This window comes from Epinephelus lanceolatus, chromosome 10 (genome assembly GCF_041903045.1).
Source record: "Epinephelus lanceolatus isolate andai-2023 chromosome 10, ASM4190304v1, whole genome shotgun sequence".
In the NCBI taxonomy this organism is placed as follows: Eukaryota; Metazoa; Chordata; class Actinopteri; order Perciformes; family Serranidae; genus Epinephelus; species Epinephelus lanceolatus.
This window is the reverse complement of record NC_135743.1, coordinates 638,261-654,941: the sequence shown is the minus strand read 5'-3', so window position 1 is coordinate 654,941 and position 16,681 is coordinate 638,261. Positions and strand designations below refer to the sequence as shown.

Here is a 16,681-nt window from a genome sequence, read left to right as displayed (position 1 = left end):
CACTCACTGTTTGAGTTCAGCACGTGGCGCCCTCGGAGAGTTCGCTGCAGATTGAACCTCTGATTGCTTTTTGATGCTTAATGTTGAGAACTCATCAGCAGCAAATGAAAAACATGTGCTGTATGTTCAGGAGAAAATGACTCATCAGCCCGCTGAGGGTGGCGTTACGTTTTTACACCAATCTGCAGATGAAATGTTTTTATACGTCTGTGCACACGTGACAGACCTGGTCAGAGGGGGCGTGTCTTCAGGTTGTTCATCCCTCTGTCTGTCCGTCTGTCCCATCCTGTGATTCAATATCTCAGGAACACCAAACGTCCTCTTGGACTCAACAGTGAACTGATAAGAATTTAAAGGTCAAAGGTCACTGCGACCTTATGAACTGGTCAGATTTGTTTTTTTTTTAATTATTTTTATAATTTTTATTTGCACACACATGAAACTACATAAAATCCAAATAGTAAAAATAAAAGAGGTGAAGCAGCCTCAGACTGATGCAGACAGACCTCCTCTCAACATGAACTTTACTCTCAGAAATTTAAAGAAACAACAGAAACGTCCAGTAATTGTTCACCAGGAAACACACTCGCCAGACGCTTCAACTGAGCGGTCGAGGCGATGCATGATGAAGCCCTCTGGTTGTGGCTCTGTCCAGGATGTCTGATATTAGCTACGTGTCAGAAGAACATGACTGGTTGGTCACTGATGCGGCGGTGGAGCTCGTCTCGATTGTTGCTGGTTGATTACACATTAGCTTGCAGAACGCTCGGGATGGGAGAGTGAGTAGGACGTCTCACCAGTAGCCCGCCATGTCTTCCTCATTTCAGTTGACGCTTGTAGCCGGTGTTTCAGTAAACCTTCAGGTTGAACACAAATACAAGAGTCAGGAACACTTGGTCTGATGTCCTGTCTGGTGCTTGTTAATAACTGAGGACACGTGGAGTGAGAAAGTAAAACTACTGAAAGGGAGCGAGAGGCTCGTAACGTGTCGCCCTTGGTGGGCGCCATCTTGTCTAACTGTCTGTCTGTAGGTTAATTTTTGCACCTCTTCAGTTTAGAATGATGATATGAAATCCACACAGACTATTATCAGTCAGTTACTAAATAAGAAAACATCAGTGGGTCCCTGGTTAAAATCAGAGATAAATGAATCAGTGAGCGACTTGACGTTTTGTTGTTCTTCTCTGTTTAATAAAATGAATAAGACTTTTAAAGTCATCAGGAGTTTAAAGATTTAGGATCAGATTTAAAGATCAGGTCGATCTTCATTTTTCCTGAGGACGTTAAAAAGCAGAAATGACACCTTTATTTCAAACAGCTGATCCGAGCTGTCTCACAGACGATGGCCCTGTGTCTAGTTTACCAAGAAACTTTGGAAAAATTAATTTACACCACCAGAATTTTAATGCATTTAAATGAGAATAACATCTGATATGAGCAGAAATATTAATTTAGTCATTACTATTTATTTTCCTGTATTGTTTTTTCTTCTGTTTTGCACATGTGAGTTTATTTCTCTTCTTTTTAATTCTTGCCTCGTGGTGCTGTTCAGGATGAACCATGAAATATATGAAGCACAACCTCGGATATGGAATCAAGGATATTTTTCTATGACACCAAAATCATGATAACATTCTTAAGATTCAAACCTGTAGTGTAACTGTTGTTATTTATCTCTATTGATCACTGTGTATCAATAGGGTGTTATTGTGATGCATCAGTGACACACACACACACACACACACACACACACACACACATCATTTATCACTTTAAAGAAAGAAAGAAAAGTCATCAGCACATCAGCTTCATAACCAGAGATACGTGAAATGATGACAATAAAAAGTGTAAAAACCGATCAGCGTGAAGCGTCCATGTTTAGATGTGAACGGTCATGTGACTGGTTGTTGGAGGCGGTGATTCTAGTTTTTGTGATCTCATCTGAGGCTGAGTTTTGTGTGCTGGCGAGGTGAAGACGTTTCTGTGGGAGCAGATTGTTGCAGCAGACTGCGAGCTGAGACGCCATCGTCACATTTGGCGACTCTGAGCTTTTGGATTTGTCAAAAGATTTTGTTCACTTATTGGAAAATCAACCTGTTGTCACGAAACATCAGAGCGTCATCTGTTCTCTGCAGCTCAGAGCAACGTCCCTCCGCCACATGGAAGTCAGCGGTACACTCTGTGTTGTTAACATGATGCTAATGGTGATTTATTTCTCCTCCACAGACACTGAGAGCTGCTGCCTGCTCCGCCCCCCCACCCCCACCCCTGGACTCACCTGCCTGAAGGCCCAGGTACGCCACCACGCTGTGTCTGTGTGTCGTTACAGGGCTGAGTCTGTGTTCACTCAGCTGTCAGAGGTTAGACTGACGAGGTCATGTGACACAGTGAGGTCCATGTCTACTGTCACTTCATTACTGGATGCTTTGTGCTTCTATAATTGGACATCGTCTCCTCAGTTACTCATCAGCTGACTGTAATCAGACATCAGGAGCGTCTCAGTCTTTGATATAAAGAGTTTGTGTCCAGCGACGGACAAACAGAGATAAATGAGCTCAGTTAGAGAAACACAGGAAGTGTCCTCACTGATCTTCATGAGATGTTGGGTTGTTGTTCAGTGTTTGACCGTTTGTGATGTCACATCCTTAGTTAGCGTCCCATGAGTTACGTCATGTACAGTGAGTGTACAGTGACAGAGGGTTAGGAGGAGACACATGGTGAGGATGAACTTTAGTTGACACAGATCTGAGCACCAGTCTCGTGAGAGACGTCCCAACCTGCCTCCTGATTTACTCCTGTCAGTCCTGTCAGTGGTCACATGATCACAGCCCTCTAAACATGTGGGTTAAGCACATATTTCCTGCTCATGACTTGTTGTAACATGTACAGATGTTGTCTGTGTTTTGTTGGTCGTGAAACGTGTGAAGAGTTTGAGACAGTTTTCTGTGTGTTGGATCAGGTTGTTGTTGCACAGATTATTTCTGTGTTTTACTGGTCTCAAGATGGTGAGGCTCAGCTGATGATGATGATGATGATGATGATGATGGTTGTTGAGTTGCCTGTTTATGTTGCCAGATTATGTTACGTTACGTAACTCTAGATAAATATTTCAGATCGTGTTTTCAGGGTGTTCGGTAAAGTATTTATTCCCTGCTGTGATGAAGCATCATCAGCACGCACACACACGCACACACACACACACACACACACACACACACACATTTATTTATGTGACGATCATAAAATCCACATCAAACTGCTTCAGACAGGTTTCACACCTGTGGAGGATGAATGACACATAAAGCTGCAGGTTTATTCTCACTGTGATGAAGATGTCAGATCTGAGCAGACTGACAGACACATAAATAATATCTCATCATTACATACAGAAATAAACCCACATGTTCTGGTCCTGCCGCAGTGTCTGACAGACATGAGAGAAGCTACAGACATTAGCATGTTTCAGAGCTCAATCATTTGGCCGTCTGAGTGATTATTACCTGAGCGAGCACCTCAGCTGCTCTCTGCACACTGAGAAGGGTTTTTAGAACTTTAAGAGCAGCAGCACTTTGACTAAACGCTAACTCAACTATTGAATACAAGATGGAAGAGACTATAGAAAACAGGTTTTATACAAAGGTAAAAAGACTGAGCTGAGAAGAAGGGATGAAAGGAAAGAAGGAGAGAAGAGAGGAAACATTTGAGGATAATCTCTGAACCAAAACAACTCCTATTTCTCCTCGTGTGTTTTTAAGCGTCGTAGTTATTTTATTTACTTTATTATTTATTACAATAATCATGTGTTCGTATCGATGTTACTGTCGTGTGTGTGTGTGTGTGTGGTGTTGTACAGCTGCTACTGTAAAGATTAACACTTCATTTTCTTTAGTGTCTCTGAGAAGTCTCTCAGCTGCTGTACGAGACTCGTCATGACAAAGACAGTTGGTTTTTGGAAGCTGGCTGTTAATACAGTCTCTGCTGACTGTTTCTTTAAGGCAGATCTACCTGAGGCAGGTGTGACAGACAGTTGTAGATGTCGTAGATGGAAACCTTTCACACACAGAGATGCAGTGCAGCAGTGCAGCAGTGGGCGGAGCCTCTGCTCAGGTGTTTCTGTGTGTGAACACACTTTTTTAAGGATTGAAGGTGCCATATGCTGCACAGGCTGCAGAGTTCAACACAAATAAACCTGACAACTCAGAATATGAAGCGGTGAGTGTGCTGCATACTAATGAGGCGTCCACCTGTGTGAGGCGAGCTGTGTGTGAGGCGAGCTGTGTGTGAGGCGAGCTGTGCGGCGGACTGGTCGGGGAGTTGGAGGGGAAATAACCTGTAGCATGAGGCAGAAGTTATTGTGTCTGGCCGGGCTTTTCCCCAGTGAGCCTGACTGTGGACAGTAGAGGACAGGGCCAAGGAGCGCCGATGACAGGACGCCTCGTGGGATGTGTGGAAACAGATGGCTGGCCAGATGCCGGCCTGCTGTGACCTTGAAGGCGTTTGAAGGTAAAACCAGCAGAAATGTCTGAAAACAGAGAGGAGAGACAACGACAGAGCCGCTGCCGCAGTCTGTTGCTCTGCCCCAACATGTCTCTGTGCTGTTGCTGTGTGTGTGTGTGTGTGTGTGTGTGTGTGTGTGGGGCTCAGTCTGTTTGTGTGCACCTCATCAGAGGAGTTAACCTTTTGTGGCGTGTTGTAATTTGGATTGTTTTGGTTCACACTGTTGGACAGGAAGTGAGCCGCGGCGTGTAAACAACACGGGTTTTATTAACAGGAGAAAGTTCCGCTTCAGTCAGTGCAGCTTTATCTGAAACATGATGGACTCGTTCAGGCGCTGCATCACGCTCTGTGTTAATAACAGGTAATCTGGTCTGTCTCCACCCAGGGGGTTCAACTGGGGGCCCGTGGCCCCTACAGGGTCCTCAGAGTCACTGCAGGGGGCCGACAAATCTTTTTTCTTTTTCAAGAATTAAAATACACATAAACATGAATCCATCTCATTATGGGCAAAGACAAACTGGTTTATCCACACAAATACACCACCAACAACAACAACATGGATGATGACGTGTTTCCCATGAACCCTTCGTGTGTTATCAAACACTTAATAACTGTGCAGCGTCACAGTGTAACAGCGAGGCAAACTCCTCACTCACAGTTCAAACATATGTCGGCCTATCAGCTTCATTATTATTATCTCAAGTGTACCGATGCTCTTGTGAGCCTCAGCCATGGGCGGAGTGTGAGACAGTTTGGCCCCTGGGCACAGATATGTAGAGGGCCCCACCAGACAGTAGACACACTGTTGTTTACCGTCTGTGTGTGACGTTGGAGTGAAGTTGACGTGGTCAGGAGCTGAACAGTGGCGGTCTTCTGTCAATACCAGCAAAGATACATTCCTGATGCAATTCAGGCGGCGGCAGCGGCGGCGGACTGTGAAGCAAACGCCACCAGCAGTCTGATGTGTGCGAGCCTCAGGGGCTTTGAGAGCTTCAAAGGGAGAGCTGTGATCAGAGCTGGGAACTAGATGGTGAGGTGGGTGGGTGGGGGGGTGAGAAATAAGAGGAGATGGAGGAGGGTGGAGGTGTCAGGCGTATAATTGGGGTGAGGAGATCTCTGGGGTGGATAGAGGGAAGCTTTATTAAGACCGCTCAAGTCTGATGTGCCTGCACGGCCGCCTGGCTCTTCATGGCACACCCACGCCTTCTGGGCCAATCTTCTGTTTCCACAAGAGACTGTGTAACAACAAAGGGATGAAGGGCAGAGTCCTCCAGCTCCTCTACGTCACACACAAGACAAAAGACCCCATTACTTGAGGAGCAGTGATGGCGAGGCGGCGGCGTATGGACGGGCCTTTTCCTGTTGTTTCCTCACTGCTGAGCTCAGTCTGTATTATTGATAGTGCCATCAGATCAGATCCTGAGATGTTGCAGATACTCAGTTACACTTCGGTGAGACCTGCCCGTCTTCCTTTGTGGTGAAACAGCCTTTCTCTTCTCACCTGTTTGCCTAAAGTAATCCAGATTTACAGCAGCAGCACGGCGAGCACATTATACTGGGCTGTGTGATGGTGTGGGAGAGCCGGATAATGCACGGACTGAAAATGCATTGAGAGCAGAGCATTTATGAAATATTTACAGCCCAAAGTGTCGGCAAACAGCGGAGCGGAGGACGGATAAAAGCTGAATAATCTCAAAGGGGAAAACAAAGTTTCCAGGGTGACTTCCCCCGTGACTGATGGTATCAGAGTGATGGTGAGATTAGGAGCTGAGCTGCGTCTCCTCTCTGTGACCACTGAAATGTTCCTCCATCAATTATTGAAAGCTTTTGTAGATGCGTGCTTCCTGAAAATGTCCTCCGTCCCACAAAAGCAGATTTAGTGAGCGACACAACAAAGACTTGAGTTGAAGCAGGAGCCCCCCCCCCCCCTTCGGTCCTAGGCTGTAAATTGGTTTCTGTGGAGCTCATGAAAAAGGGGCTGGAGGTCTGTTCTCTGCTTCCTTAGTAGCTTGTTAATCCCCCACAGCTCAGGCCGCAGGGAGAGCTGCTCCCACATACATGGCCCTTGTGGAAATGGCGCCACTCCTCCTCCAGCCCTCTTCCGTCCTCTTTCCACTCGGTCCTGCAGGGCTTGGCTAATCCTCTGCCTGGTCATGGTGGGCAGATTGCAGGGTTTTTCAAAGCTCTTTGCTGGCTGGACTTCAAAGTTCCAGGGATACAGAGACTTGAGGAGGTGGGGGAAAATGAGCTCCACCGCAAGCAGAGACTGTGAGGCCTCACCTCGGCTCTCCTGCTGCTGCTCCTGCGGTGACGAAGACGTTGGTCGTCTCCAGGGAGAGGTTGAGTTGATGGGAGAGACGGAGCTGTGAGGTCTGGTGTACGCACGGCTTCATGGTTTCATAAAAATATACAGCAGACAGTTTGCTGAAATACAGAAAAGTATAAATATCATCAAACAAGCTGTTGCACATAAAGATGAAGCATGACTCAGCATAAAATCACTGCTGACATGTAGTATCTCTTCCTGTTTATCACATCTGAACACCAACACATCTGCAGTTTGTGTCTCTGCACCGCCGACGCCAGAACTTATTCTCAGGAACGCCTCCACACAAACATCCAGTGAGACTCAACAATGAGCTGATAAGTGTTTGGTGTCAAAGGTCAAAGTCTCTGTGACATCATGTTTTCTGTCCATAAACAGTGTTGATGTGAAATGATGTGTTGATTCATCTTTCTGTTAAAATATGAACCGTGCTGATTGGAGGTCGATGACCACGATGGAAGGTTTGAAGCGTTGAGGTCGGCCCCGCTCAGGACAGACGTGGACGCAGACCGTCCTCTGGCTGGTTGGTGGAGGAGTGTAACTGTGAAGTGGCTGTAGTTCAGTGTTTGTTTCACAATGTGCTGCCAGAATCCACAGTTCACTGCAAGGTCGATCACCAGAGTGAGTCTGACAGATTCGTCCTCTGACAGGAAACAGACGAGAAGCTTCTGAAGTCTGTTTCAGGCTGGGACTGATCTCAGCGAGGCCTCGTCACGTCACATCACTCAGGACGTCTGGGTGCTGAAGATCTGGGCTCCTTGAACCTGTCAGAGATTCAGCACTGATGACTCCGTCCAGATACTGGGTCCAGTTATTGTTAATGTTTTGTCACAGATGTCTCTGATTGGACGGACGTTATATTCTAACAGATGTCACTCACTCAGCTCACTGTGGTGTTGAAGCTGGTGGGCGGAGTCACACAACCATGGCAGTTTTTTCGGTGTTGTGATTCTGGTAGCTTCCTCTTGACCATGTGCTGGTTACAGTCAGACACCTGATCACCACCGTTTTATTAAGTCCTGACCTCACCTGAGCCCAGAAACACCTTGAACACAGAACAATATTAAACCTGATTCAGAGGACGGAGCCTCTGCAGATACACACACACACACACACACACACACACACACACACACTGCTGGATGAGTCCATACAGTGTGTTTATAGGTATGTGTCAGTGATCAGGTGTCCTCACAGCTGTAACAAGTCACGTGCACACTGATCACAATGAGACCTGATTGCAGAGTTTTCTTGGAGTTATTCAACAGATCATCTGCACGTGCAACAAGGTGATTACTGTGAGTGGACCCCTGGGGTCTGGGATTAGACATGATTCTGTCCTCCATGCTCAGAAACACACACACACACACACTGAGACGTCAGTAAGCCGTTGGGCGGCTGACCCCGGGGTAACCCTGTGTAAAGGTTAGTTAGCTGGAGCTCAACACGGAGGATTATGTCATTAGCGGAGGCTTTCTGAGCAGCAGCTGTGATCGAGTTTGATCTCGCTCATTCAACTTTGTGTCGTTAGTGTCGCTGACTTCAGATGGAGATGGTATCAGTGTGTTCACCTGCAGTACTTTGTCCTGAGCGCAGCGCAGGCCTCAGCTGCTGACGTCACAGACCTGCCTCAGAGCTGCGACTGATGAACACATGTCTTTTTGTTAGGAGTTAAATCTGATGGTCTTCATTCATTTCTTGTTTAGTTTCTCAGTTATTAATCACTGAGGCTGAGACAGATTCTCAGAGCTCCAGGTCACGTCTCGTTTGCTGTGTTTTAGTGCTTTATGACTACAAGACGTCACGCTTAACAGACGTCACGCTTATCAGACGTCACGCTAACAGCAGCCGTCACTTTGAGGCAGAAAACTGTAAAACTTGTTTCTGTCTGTTATTTTCAGCTGTTTCTGTAACGTTTAAAGATCCTACTGTAAAATCACTGTAAAATATCTGACTGTGCAGTTACAGTAAATTATTGGCTACTAGCAGCATCACTTTCACAGGAAATTACTGTGTAAGTTTTACAGTAAATAGTTGTGACATGACAGCTGTGTACTGTGATGTCACAGCCTGCATGTTACTGTGATTTATCAGCATGTTCCTGTAAATTACATTATTTACCTCACAGTTTATGTACATTTGGTAACTGTGATTTAGAAATATGCTCCTGTAGAGTTACTGTATTTACCTGTAATCTTACTGTGATTTAATACTTTTGTAAAATTATTTTATTTATCTGCATGAATTTCACAGTAAAACTCTGTATATGGTTAAATATCACAGTAAAGGCCTGTGACGTGATAATAATGTCACTTATTGTGAAATATTACATGTTGTAACTTTATGGAAATACTTTGCAGTGTGAACATTAACTGATATTGATCATCCTGGTGACCTTTATATTTAGGATGCTAATAATGAGCTCATTGATGCAGCGTTAATTCAGCGTCGTTTGATTTGATGTTTGTGAAGCGACAGTTTTCTGCCCTGAAGTTACTGTGATTGTGTGTGTGCAGCTCTCTGAGCTCCTGATCGTGGCACAGACATGTTTCATTTTATCAATCAAATGATCGATGGAGGAAATAATCAGCTGATTAATCAATACTGATGGTAAGTGTTGGGTTCAGCCCTGCAGCAGGTTATTGATGGTTTCCTGTCCAGGCCGTCAGACTCATCGTCCACTGAGCTGCAGAGACAAGATGGCGTAAACGGACTATTGATCAGTCTGATTGGCAGCAGAACAGTGGAGACTATAGTGTAGACTGTATTGATCATTAGAGCTGGTGGTTTATGGCACAGTTGATGCAGTCTGAGGTTATTGATCGTCTGATCAGAGGAGCTGGTGGTTTATGGCACAGTTGATGCAGTCTGAGGTTATTGATCGGTCTGATCAGAGGAGCTGGTGGTTTCCTCCGTGGTGTGGCCGTCACAGTGAGCCGAGCTGGTTCAGCTGCAGAGACAGTTTTCACACCCACCACAGTGTCTCTGACTCTCGGGTTTATTTTATTTTTATTGCCTGCATCATGTAGCGACAGCAGCAGAGCAGGAGGCCGTTTATCTGAGAGCCTCTCTTATTTCTTCTAATTGATGTTTGCTGATTCCCTAGGTGGGGCATTAACCAAGATTGCTGTATTAATTGCCAACGTATGCCATCTAAACGGGTAATTGCAAGCTGTTTGCTGGAATGTAAATGCGCTCAGCTCGGCTGTAATAGAGTTTGTTTATTGAGGTGCCGGCCGCTGACAAATGAAGGTGCTTCAGTTGATGCCCGCTGCTTTTAAGAAATCAATGTGTCTGCTCTCTGATTGGTGCAGGTATTACAGTCGCAGGGATTCATCCCCATGTTTGATTCTCACAGACGTATGGACTCATTAACAGGAGCTGCAGGAGGACGGCTGACAGTCAGGAACATTTTGAAATCTAACTCTGTGTTCACAGTCACAAAAACATGCAGCACAAGTGTAGTGTGGTGTATAAGTGTGTAAGTGTGTAGATCATTTCAACACTCATGAACTCACCTGTTTACATTTTGTTGAAGTTAAACATCACTAACGGCTGATTTATGGTGTTCGATGCTTTTGAAGAATGTCGCTCGACAGAAATTAAACAGTCGTGCAGCGTTTTCAGTTTAGGTTGCTGAGAAAGTTTTCAGTCGTCTCCATGGTAACCAGAGACCCCCTGCACGTTTTTATTGATTGATTGATTCCCCTCACTCTCTGTGGTGGGCGGGGAATAAAACCAATAATCAATAAATACAAACACTGATTTCTTCCCGTGGAGCAGAAACATTTAGCTTCAGTAAACGTCTGCTGTCAGTCAGCCTGGTGGAGACAGTTTGACTGTCCTGTGTCCTCTCAGCTGACAGACGCTGCTTCTGTGGACGGAGACGCTGAACGCAGGTCAGAGTCAGTGTCGTTTTAAAACTCTTGTTGTCGCCATAACAACAATAGTAACACCACCAAACGCTGTGCGACAAAGTTTGATGGCGTCTGCGACATAACAAAATTCTCCAGGTCACACATGAAAGAAAAATGTAGCGCGACACCTTCTTCTGTCAGAAGTGTCGAGCGCCCTGTCATAACTTGGACTAAAGGGGCGGGGCCTCTATGAGTGACAGGCTGTCTGCTGATAGTGTCCTTGGCTCCTCCGCAGCTCCACCCTCTCACCCAAATATGGTCATTCCTGGCTCCAGAAACCCAAGATGGTGACAGCCGAAGTCTTCACACCAACTTCGTCCATTACTTATATATTTTATGAATCAAACTGAGAAAAGAATCCAAACATTAATAACTCACTGATTCAAAATAGTTTCTGATTTCTCCACAAACAACTGATCAATTAATCGACTGTTTCATCACTAAATCAGTCTGTGCAGGCTGGCAGGGCGTGAGCACTCGACAACTTCAGGATTCATTTAACATGTAATCACTTTTTTTTTTCTTTGAAAAGACACAACTGTTGTTGTTGTTGTTGTTGTTGTTGTTGTTCTCACCTCCTGATATCAGTTGTCCGGTGCAGGACGTCCTTAGAAATCCATAATCAGAGAGCAGTCTTCACAGCTATGTGAGAATATTCCAGTCATTTCAGCGATCTGTTCCTTCTGTCGTCCATTTTGGCTGCTAGAACACTGCTTTGGCTGCTCGCTTCATCTTTCACTTCCACAAAATTTCTGTGTCTTTACACATTTCCAGATCGTGAATGCAAACGTCCACGTGCCAACGTCTGAGCTGCATTTATTCCCACACAGTGACGTGTACAGTGAAGCCTAAGTTGCATCTCTCAGTATTACATCCCAGAATAATATGTGTGTGTTTTATACTGATGCCCAAATCTTTATTTTTTCTGTTCTACATTCTTTATCAATCTGTCACTGCTCTCAGATGTGATCTGTAGTGTGAGTAAAATGTGAGCCAAAGGTTTCAGGCACACAGCGCGTAAATCTTTTTATTGTCGGTTGTTTAAGAATCAGATCCATTATTTTTATTGTTGTTAAATATTAAATATTAAATTGACTGTCGCTGCCCATCTCTGCTGCAGCCATCAACAGTTTTACTCAGAGGTCAGTTCATGGCTGTGACAGTAAAACCTGCCGTCAGCTGGACGGAGGTCGGCTGTGTAAAGGTGTATATAGATATATAAACATATAAATATATTTCTGTCCATATGAAGTTGTAAATGAGCAGCTGCTCTGGATGAATGTAATTATCTTGATCCTTTTCTTTTCTGCTGAGCCGACTGACTTGAATTAAGTCGTCCTTTATCAGGACCGCCCTCGGCCCGTAGCTCTGCCCGTGTGACTGACCCATGATGGATGACTCGTCTATGGTCGCCGACACAGGTGGACACGTTCACTAAATCCCCCTCCGTCCCGAGAGCCTCCCTAACTCCCACCAATTTCAATAATATTGAGCGGCTCGTACCTCGACATGTGTGTGGGTGTCTGAAATGTGTTCATCTTCATTCAGGCCTCCTCAGCGGGCCTCGCCCCTGCACTCAATATCCAATTTCTGCCTGGCTGTGAGATGAAGAAGTGGAACGCCGTCTCCACGGCTGCCGTCGGTACGTGGAGTTTCTCTCCACATCAGCGCACACCTTCGGCAGGGCTGATGCGTGGAGAGGAGGGTTAAGCGCTCTCCTCATGAGCACGTGCGTCTCAGGGATCAGGGGCTGAGTGGGCGGGAGGGATGAGAACAGGAGGCGAGGAGGAAGCAGATGAGAGGGTGAAGGAGGTGATGACTGAGGGCCGGCTTCACACAAAGTGGCACCAGGAGCCCAGATGACAGATTCATTTTTTTTCTTGTGGCACAGCCGAGGATTTTTATTAGAGCTTTCTTCCTGTTTGTGGTTATTTTCAATCACTCCTTCTCCTCGCTGCCTCTCAGCGCCCCTCATCCTCCTCCTCCTCCATCATCTGTCATCTACCTGTGTCATCTCTTCTTCAACAGAGCTGTGATTGGAGAACACCGAACTCCAATGATCCAATCTCATCCCTATTCACCGACTCTTCCCCGCCGCTGCTGCCACTGCCACCGCCACCGCCACTGCCGCTCCTTTTACCTCTTTGTTTCACACCTTTAGCTGTTAAGCCACGTTACTCCTCCGACTGACTCTCCTACTGTAAAAAAAACTTGACATGGCATCACAAGCAAAAGGCTTGGTAAGCTTTTTAGAGCCAGTCACGGTGCGCCGTTCCCCCGTCGTAATTACTGCTGAAACAAGCAGCTCTGGGAAGTTTCAGCGCTGGTGGACCCGTCATTACTGACAATCTCCCAGCCTTTATCTGCCGTAGCTAAGACGCTCTCGCACCGCGGGGCTGTGATGATTGCTTCACTGAGCTGGGGGAGGAAGAAGAGGAAGGAAAAAAAGGAGGATGATCAGAGGAAGGGAGCGCCGTGCAATTGGAGCTTGTTCATAATGGTGAGAGAAGTAGCGCCGCAGCTGAAGCCCCTGAACTGAACAAGTGTTTCAAACCAAAAGCCACTCGAACCTGCCAAACAGCCGCCTCCGTTTCCATGGCGACTTGACACTCTGCCGCTCCGAGTGCAGAGCGTCAGATCTGTTACGCTCACACCGGCCTGTCGAGCAGGCTTCTGCTGAGGCGGCGTCCGGCGCTCTGCCCCAGGCCTCCTGTCAACACTGAGAGCTGAAAAACAAACAGGACGTTCAGACCCGTCAGATCGAGTCGTCAACACTCGAGCTGCCTCTGCCCACCACGTGTCACAAGTCATTTACTCTGCTCGAGTGTCTGTGTCTGATCACAGCTCCGTCCTGATAGATCATGAATTCTGAGCCAAACCTGTGTGTGTGTGTGTGTGTTCCTAATATCAGAACCATTGAAATCATTTCTCCTGTTTAATCTAAATACAGATGGTGTGTGTCACCCATCAGGGACACACAAACACATTTTGAAATTCTGGGCCGATACTGATGTTTTTATTTACAAATGTTTTTATGTTGTTTATTTAGTAGTTGTTATTTATTCTCCTGATGTTTCCAGAGAAACAAATAAATCTACATTATAAATAATAACTGGACTGTTTTAAAGTCACTCAGTTCTTTTCAGTCTCCCTTTATATTTGTATTTATACAAACCAAAATATTACCCTGAACACACCATTTATCTTCAACCGACACTCATTTTTACTGAATAGAGCCTGAATGCATCATGATGTGACTCAATGTGACCTCCATTAGCTGTTAGCTCCACCCATTAGCTGCTAACAGCTAACATAAACTAGCTGCTAACACTGTCTAGCTGCTAACAGCTAACACTAGCTAGCTGCTAACAGCTAACAGCTAACACTAGCTAGCTCTCCTCATGCTGAGCAAACAAACACTTCTCCATGTCAGTTTGTGTGTTTCCTGTGGTCACTCTGAACTACACACGTTTCTTTATGGACTGAAATGTTGTGATTTCTTTATCAGAGCAGTTTTATTGATGTTCGGTCCAAATTTCTTTTAAACAGCTGCAGTGAAAAACTGTTGAATGAAAACACATTTGACATGTTGAACATTTATTTGTGTCAAAATGAATTCACACATCATTATGTTCCGGGTTATTAATTCATCCAACATCTTTACATGTGAGCAGGATTTATTTTACAGCCAGTCATGGTCTGACATGTAACTGACACCATGTGATGCAGACACACTGAGTGTGAAGCAGGAGACGTCTTGTATTAGTCAATCAAAATTGTTTCAGTCATTTTTCAAACACGCACGTGACACATTTGTTGTTTCGTGTTGCTTAAAACTGAGAGTTTGTGTCTTTTCTTTGTGTCTTTGACAGGACATGAAGAGTTTGTGTGTTTCTTTCTGTCAGTTGGACAAAAGAAGAAATTTAAAGACGTCACTTTGAGCATTTCTCACTAAATGATTCATGGTTAAAATAATTGATAATGAAATGATCAGCAGCAGCTCCTGAATCGTGTCGTTAAACATTTTGAAATGTAAAAACACAAGTATAATGATGATGAGTGGATGTTTCTGAGAGGAAGAGGAGGAGGATGAGGAGGTGTTTGTGATGAGGTAATGAAGGCCATGTTGTGATTTAAAGCAGAGTATTTTTACGTGTGGAACATGTCTGGAGGGGGTCTTAAACGCCTCTTTATTTCCCTGTAGCTCTTTCTGTAAACGCTGAAAAGAAGCGGTGACTCACGGAGCTTTAAAATAGAATCAATCTGTCGCCTGTTTGTGGTCAGAATGCAGTTTGATAAAGCTTCTGTGTCTTCCTGCGGAAACCATGCATTTATTTCTGCTGTTGGAATGAGTCATTAAACGGGACCACGGTGGCGACCGGCCCGTCGTAGTAACCCGAAGGCTCCGGAAACGTTCTCTGCTGCAGAGCGACCAACTGTTACCACTGTGTTGGTGCTGCAGCGTTCCATCACACAGCCTGGCTTCCTTCACAATGATAAATGTGTGTGTGTGTGTTTGATGTGGGCGTGGAGGTGTGGCGCAGAGGGAGGAGGCAGGAAACGGCTGCCAGCAGGTGGAAACAGGTGTCATCAGCTACCTGCCTGGCTGAAGGCTCCCGCCACAGGCAGCTAACAAACCGGTTCTCCTGCTCTGACACCAGGGAGTGCTCCCTTAATTTTCCATTCCCTGAGCTCGTGCAGGGCTCCTTCTTCTCCACAGTCTGAGTGTTTGAGTCTTTCTGCCTTCATAAAAGTGCAGGAATCAATTTGAGAGCGTTGAAGCTGACCGTCAGGCCGTTGGAGCGCAGCGGTCACACATGGCGGTTTGGAAATGACCCTTCATTGTCGCCCCTCTGCTGCTACTTGGACTGTAGCTTCACCTGGATTAAGGTGTGAAGAGAATATTCAGTGGGAGGTTTTCAGACACTGGACACGAGTTTGTGTGAAGCAGTGTGTGTGTGACGCAGTGTGTGTGTGAAGCAGTGTGTCCTGGAAAACACTCAGGATGGTGCAAGTGTGGCGTTTTATTTGTTTAGACCACACAACATGAGCCCCTTCACACTGACTCTACAACAGGTTTTTGAACTTATTAATAATAGTTTTCAGACAGTTTATTGATTCTGTTAATGATGATAATGTTATTAATGTCCCCTCTGTGTTGGAGCAGTAATAACCCTGCAGCATCACTCAGTGTGTGAAGCTGTGATTCAGTGATGCTGTCATCGTACAGTCTGCAGACATCAAACATGATGTCGTACCAAGTTTATTAGCTCCATGTGACACAGTGTAGCTGCACTAAACTGAGAGGACTGATCAGTTTGTATTGTAAGATATGTGCAGCAGTGTGTTGATGACGATGCAGTGACTGCACATCTTCATAAATGACCACAAAGTGTCGGCTTTTAATTGTGGAAATTCAGTCGTTAGAGCAGCGACAGTTCTGCAGCAGCAGCAGCAACGCTGTCTGTGTGAACACCTCACACATCTGAGCTGCAGCACCTCAGTGAGGACGCCGTCACGTGCTCCTCACGCAGGCAGGGCGGCACCGAAACTATGAATTGACCCATTATGAATTTACCTACTGCTGATACAAAAGTACAAATAAAAAAGAAATGATTTATTAAAAATATATTTTGTAATTTTTAAAAAAAACAAAATAACTTATTAATAATAATTAAAATAAACAAAAATAAAATCAGTTTAAATATAAATACAAAATAACAACAGAAGAGTTTGTAGAGCTTTACATTAAATACACGACGCTGCAAACATGAAAACGATGAGTGTGATGAAAGTCTGACTCAAACAGGAAATGACGACTGATAAAACTGATCGCTGCAGAATTCTGCATCACGTGACTGATGATGATTTCTGAAGTCGTGTTCGTCAGACGGAGCTGAAGGTCAGTAAAGTGTCTGTGTGGGTACAGCAGCAACGTCCC

The 16,681-nt window shown here is 45.3% G+C and overlaps 1 protein-coding gene across 2 annotated transcripts in view; it reads left to right on the top strand.

Annotated features, from left to right (window-relative positions):
• sema6cb (semaphorin 6Cb) overlaps positions 1-16,681 on the top strand; it is a 204,217-nt gene that overhangs the window by 29,157 nt on the left and 158,379 nt on the right. For both annotated transcript variants that reach the window (XM_033640692.2, XM_078171252.1), the window contains exon 2: positions 2,227-2,294. The gene's annotated coding sequence lies outside the window, so the exon portion shown is untranslated. The remainder of the gene's footprint in view (positions 1-2,226; positions 2,295-16,681) is intronic.